The sequence below is a fragment of the Lepidochelys olivacea genome (genome assembly GCF_965140295.1).
Source record: "Lepidochelys olivacea isolate rLepOli2 genome assembly, chromosome: 17".
NCBI classification, from domain to species: domain Eukaryota; kingdom Metazoa; phylum Chordata; order Testudines; family Cheloniidae; genus Lepidochelys; species Lepidochelys olivacea.
In genome coordinates, this window is record NC_140427.1 from 2,383,571 (window position 1) to 2,389,840 (window position 6,270).

Sequence of the window (6,270 nt, forward strand, 5' to 3'; positions counted from 1 at the left end):
GGAGGCCATGGCACTGACCTGCCTGCGCAGGGCCTGCTTGCTGGCTCCTCGGCTGCCTCCCTGCAGCAGCCGGCGCTGTCCAGGGTTCTCCTCCGGCCTGTCCACTTCCCTTGTTCCCCACCTAGGAGCCTGACCCCCACCCGCTCTGTGACCATTTATTTGCTGTCCCCCCTTCAGCGGTTTCCTGGCTCCGTGCCCCCCCCCGCCCCCGCGAAGGCGAGTTCTTTGCTCGGGTTGGCCCCGCCCACTCTTCCAGGATTTCGGAGGTGGGGCTGCCTAGCTGGCTGCTCTCCCCCATTGCCCTCCGTGCGTGGGGAAAATCCTCATCCCCATCTGTAAAGATGCCACCTTCTCCTCCTTTACACCCTCTGTGGTGCGACCCACAGACCCCCGATCTAGCACCGGCTGCAATGGGGCTGGCAGGGACTTCTACACCCCACCACCAGGCCTGGCCTCTCTGACACCCGGAGCAGGCGCTTTCTGGGGCAGGAGGGTCTCTGTCACTTGTCACAGCCCCTCGCACAACCGGGCCCTGACCTGGTGTAACGCCGACAGACCTTGGGTGTTGGTGGGTGGGATCGAACCTGGGACCTCTGGAGCTTAGTGCAGGAGCTAAAAGCCAGCTGGCTGTAGAGCAGACTCATAGGCTCTCTGGTCTTGGTGCCACCAGATGGGACAAAACACCACACCCAGGAGGTGTGCGGGTTACCCTGGGGCTTGGTTTTGCAGCAGGTACTGATGATGAAAGTCACCCAGTCTCTGCCTGGTCCCTGAGCTGAGCTGTCTTCCCCTCCCCCTCTCTCTTATTCTGCCCCCCCCCCCAAATGCCTGGGAGAGCTTCCTAAGTGTCCTCCTCACATTTCCTCATGCTCTCCAGGCCTGGCACCTCACACCCAGGGCTAGTTCTGCTCAGCAGCCGCCTCCAGGTCTGGAATCCAGATAAGATAGCGGAGGAGGAAGCTACACAGGGAAAGCTGAGAGTTAAAGTGGAATTGGGTTTCTCTCCCCCCACCCCACACGGCAATAGCTGGCTGGTCCACCCCGCCGCTCCCAACACCACTACATTTCGGGAGTCAGGAGCCGTGGCTCCAAACCCAGATGCCAGCTCTGCAGCTTGGGCCCTGCTCTGAAACATCCGGGGGCTTTGCCTCCAAAGCATCCATCTGTGCCACTTCCCATGCGCAGCGCAGAGCCCAGCCTCTGCCCACCTACGCGCCATCAGCGGGGAGAAGCCTGGTCAATACATGGGCCCGGGCTCTACTCTGGGGGAACCCACTCCCCTGTGGCTGGCTCCCAGCCTCATGCCCGGGGGCTGCTCACAGCTGAGCTTTGGTACTTAACCGTCCATTCCCTAGTCTTTAGAATGAGGGGCTGCCCTCTTAGATGCCAGCCCAAGCCTGGCGGGCAAGGCCCTCGGCCCCTGCGGACGGAGATCATCAGGCAGGGCGCACTGACGCTGCCCTGGGGAGGTGTCTGCGATAAAGGCTTGCTCGCGGCTGGAACAGCACGCAGCCTAGGCACACCGTCATGGAGATCTGTACTGGGCCAGAGCGCAGGGCACCGGGCTGCGAGTCAGGCGGCCTGTGTGTCATTCCCAGCTTCACCACTGTCCTGCTGGGTAACCTTGGGCAAGTCACTTCCCCCTCCCCCCCCCCCCCGTGTCTGCTCTGTACAGCTCTGTGGGGCATGTTCTGCACCCAGCACAATGGGGCCCTGAGCTCAGCTGGTGCTGGAGGCAAATAGGTCTGAAACAGCTGCTCTGGGAGTCACTGGCTGAGAGGCTGTGGCCTGGGTTAGCTACAGGATCATAATGGCTCCTTCTGTCCAGAAAAGCCAGGACCCTAGAACACACATAAATAACACTAGTGAAATCTCTGTGCACGTTCGGAGTGGGAACAATCCAAAGCTCCAGCCTGATTCCGAGCCATGCTGAGCTCACCTCCCTGCAAAGAGATGTCGTGACCCTGCTCTTGCCTTTCTCTAGCACCTTGGTGCCAATGGTGAGCTGGCTGTACGTGGGGAAGCCAGTGACAGAGGGCATTCACCGGGGGGGACAGGACAAGTGCTGTTAGCTTCTCCATTATCCCGTCCCCATGATGAAGGGCGGGGTTGTAGCCTGGGTGCTGAGGCTAAGACAATAAACCAGGACATTTTTGCAGCACTCCAGATTTGATGGGTGTCTACATTACCCTCCATATGTATGTATGTGAAATGCCACCTCACCCTGCCACTTCTGGGGTGGAGCATGGCAGCTGCTGAACAATGCAAAGGAAAACTACATAACAGGGTGAAAAATGCCAACCCCAGCTGGGCGTGCGGGGGCTGTTCTCGGAAGGCTGAATGTCGCATTGTTGTGGCTCTCCGAGTAGCACCCCTTTTGTGCTGGGCTCTGCACGTACGAAGCTGCAGCCCCTGCCCTGCAGAACTTGCAGACTGGACAGGAAAACAAGGGTGGGAGAAAGGGGTCTGGGGAGCACAGTGAGCTGGGCCCTTGCTAGGAGGGGCGGGTTGAGACTGGAGTTTGGAAGGTCACTCCAAGCACAGGGGAAAGCATGGCATCACCTGCAGGAGAGCAGGGGCCTTTGGCTGCCTGTGGAACAGAAAGCTGCAGCAAGTTACAAGAAATAGGAATGGAGTTGCTGACAAAATCATCAATTACAAGCTGTTACATAAAGAGTTGTAAGTGTGGGATGCGGGAGGGGAAGGCTTAAAGCTGTCACTTCTCTAGATGGCCGTTGTGTAGATGGATACTGTATCTAGGTGTCTGGGAATAGAAATATTCAGCCTTTTTATAGTTTAAACTTTATAGCTGAATTTGTTTATAGTAAATATCTTTTGAGAGGCAGAAACATGAAACTCATAGGGATCTGGGGCAAAAATTGGGGATTGGTCCTGCTTTGAGCAGGGGGTTGGACTAGATGATCTCCTGAGGTCCCTTCCAACCCTGATATTCTATGATTCTATGAGAGCCAGAAACGTGTGTCCTACAGACCCTGCTGCTTCCTGTGTCTGTCTGCCCCAGTCCCGTCTGACATCATCCCGACCTGCCACTCCTGCAGATGCCTCCGTAGCCCCTTTGCTGTCTCTGAGTTGCCCCAGAAACGTGGGTGTTCACGCTGCAGAGAGGAATCCCACCACAGGGGCACTCACCTGCAGGAACAGGTACTGTGGCCCCCCCCCCCAGGCCTTTGTCATAAGAACGGCCAGACTGTGTCAGACCAATGGGCCAGCTAGCCCAGTGTCCTGTCCTCTGATGGGGCCAGGGCCAGGTTCTGCAGAGGGAATGAACAGAACAGGGCAACTATCGAGTGATCCAGCCCCTGTCATCCAGTCCCAGCTTCTGACCGTCAGATTTAGGGACACCCAGAGTGTGGGGTTATGTCCCTGCCTAGCCTGGCTAATGGACCATCCTCCATAGACTGATCTAATTCTTTTTTGAACCCAGTTATACTTCTGCCTTCACAGCACCCCCGGCAAGGAGTTCCACAGGTTGACTGTGCGTTTCCTTTCCTTTGTGTTAAACCCACTGCCTATTCATTCCATTGGGTGATCCCTGGTTCTCGTGGTATGTGAAGGGGTAAATAACACTTCCCTAGTCACTTCCTCCACACCAACCATGATTTCATAGACCTCTGTCGTACCCTCCTTAGTTGCCTCTTTTCTAAGCTGAAGTCCCAGGCTTCGTAATCACTCCTCCTATGGAAGCCATTCCAGACCCCTACTCATTTCTTTTGCCCTTCTCTGTCCTTTTTCCAATTCCAAGAGATCTTTTTTTGAGATGGGGTTACCAGACCTGCACATAGTATTCCAGCTGTGGGAGTGTACTATGGATTTATACAGTGGCATTATTCCACTTTATTATCTGTCCCTTTCCTAATGGTTCCTAACACTGTTCGCCTTTTTGACGGCTGCTGCACATTGAGCAGACGTTTTCAGAGAACTCTCCACAATGACTCCAAGATCTGTCTTGAGTGTCACAGCTAATTTAGACCCCATAATTTTGTAAGTATAGTTGAGATGACGATTTCCAATGTGCATTACTTTGCATTTATCAACACTGAATTCCATCTGCCCTTGTTGCCCAGTCACCCAATTTTGGGAGATCCTTTTGTAGCTCTTTGAAGCAAAAGAGTAACTGTTTGGAGGTAACCATCCTGAGTAATTTTATATTGATTGCAAATTTTGACACCTCACTGTTCACCCCCTTTTGCAGATCACTAATGAATATGTTGAACAGCACTGGTCCTAGTACAGATTTTTTGGGGACCCCCCTATTTACCTCTCTCCACTGTGAAAACTGACCATTTATTCCTACCCTTTGTTTCCTGTTTTTTAACCCATTACTGATCCATGAAAGGACCTTCCCTCTTCTCCCGTGATGGCTTAGTTCACTTAAGAACCTTTGGTGATGAACTTTGTCAAAGGCTTTCTGAAAATCTAAGTACACTCTATCCACTGGATCCCCCTTGTCCACATGCTTGTTGACCCCCCCAAAGAATTCTATCAGATTGGTGAGGCCTGAATTCCCTTTACACAGTCCATGTTGACTCTTCCCCAACAAATCACGTTCATCTGTGTGTCTCATAATTCTATTCTTTACTGTAGTTTCAACCAGTCCGCCTGGTACTGAAGTTAGGTTTACTGGCCTGTAATTGCCGGGATCGTCTCTGGAGCCTTTTTAAAAAATCACTGTTACATTAGCTCTCCGCCAGGCATCTGGTACTGAGGCGCATTTAACCGATAGGTCACATACCACAGTTAGTCGTTCTGTGATTCCATATCTGAGTTCCTTCAGAACTCTTGGGAGATACCCCCTGGTCATGGTGACTTATTACTGTTTAATTGATCGATTTGTTCCAAAACCTCCTCTACTGACAGACACCTCAGTCTGGGACAGTTCCTCATTTTTGTCACCTAAAAAGAATAACTCAGGTGTGGGAATCTCCCTCACAACCTCACAGATGCAAAAAATTAATGTAGCTTCTCTGCAACAGCCTTGTCTTCCTTGAGTGCTCCTTTTAGCACCTTGGCTGTCCAGAGGCCCCACTGGCTCTTTGGCAGGTTTCCTGCTTCTGATATACTTCCAGAAAAAATTCCTTTAGTTTTTGTGTCTTCTGCTAGTGGCTCCTCAAATTCTTTGTTGGCTTGCCTTTTTATACGTTTACATTTGGCTTGCCAGAGTTTACACTCCTTTCTCTTTTCCTCAGTAGGGTTTCATTTCCATTTCCCCATCAATGTGACCTGCTCTGTCACGCCTGTAGATTTTGTACCCTGACATTACTGTCTCCCACTGATGACTGTCATTCCACCAAGTTTCTGTGATGTCTGTTATTTCAGTATCTCATTTAATACCAGGCCCTCAAATTCACCCATCTTAGTATTTAAACTTCTAGCATTTGTACACAAGCACTTCTAAAATTTGTTAAAATGTAGTTGTCTGCCTTCATGTGATGTAATCAAATGGGACTCTTTTTTGTTTGACTGTTTCTCTTCAGTTCCCACCTCTACTTTATACTTCCATCCTCTCCTCTTAACGAGGATGCAGAGTATCCCCTTTAATAAATCCTCCCTTAATGGATGTCTGGCAAACCATGTGCTCCTCTGCACCTATCGGCTTTCCCCCAGCCTTTAGTTTAAAAACTCCTCTGTGACCTTTTAAATTTTCCATGCCAGCAATCTGGTTCTGCTTTGCTTTAGGTGGAGCCCATCCTTCCTGCATAGGCTCCTCCTTTCCTAAAAGGTTCCCCAGTTCCTAATAAACCCAAATCCCTCCTCCAAACAGCACCGTCTCCTCCCTGCATGGAGACCCTGTATGGAGACAGCTCTGCCTGTCTGTCTGGCCCTGCGCATGGAACTGGAAGTATTTCAGAGAACGCTGCCATGGAGGTCCTGGACTTCAATCTCTTAATCTAGCGGCCACCAGGACCTCTCTCCTACCTACACCCTGCATAGACCGTGACCAGTGGCTCCTCCCAGCACTTCTGTCTCAAGAAGTCCACCAGACAGATCTATGTGCAGTGCTGGGGAGGAGCCAGTGGTCGTGGTACAGGGGGGTACCAGTGACATAGTGAGAGGTCCTGGGGGCCACACTGAGGTTGCTAGGTCAGGTGAAAGCCCAGGACCTCCATGTGTCTCACAGGAGGAGAGGGTGTGACACGGGGCCCTTAGGCGAGGACATGGGGATGGAACCTAGTGCCCAATGACCCAGCTCTGAGATGGGGCCCCTGGCTGCCACCAGGGCACTGAGGGGATGTTGGCCGGGGGGCACGG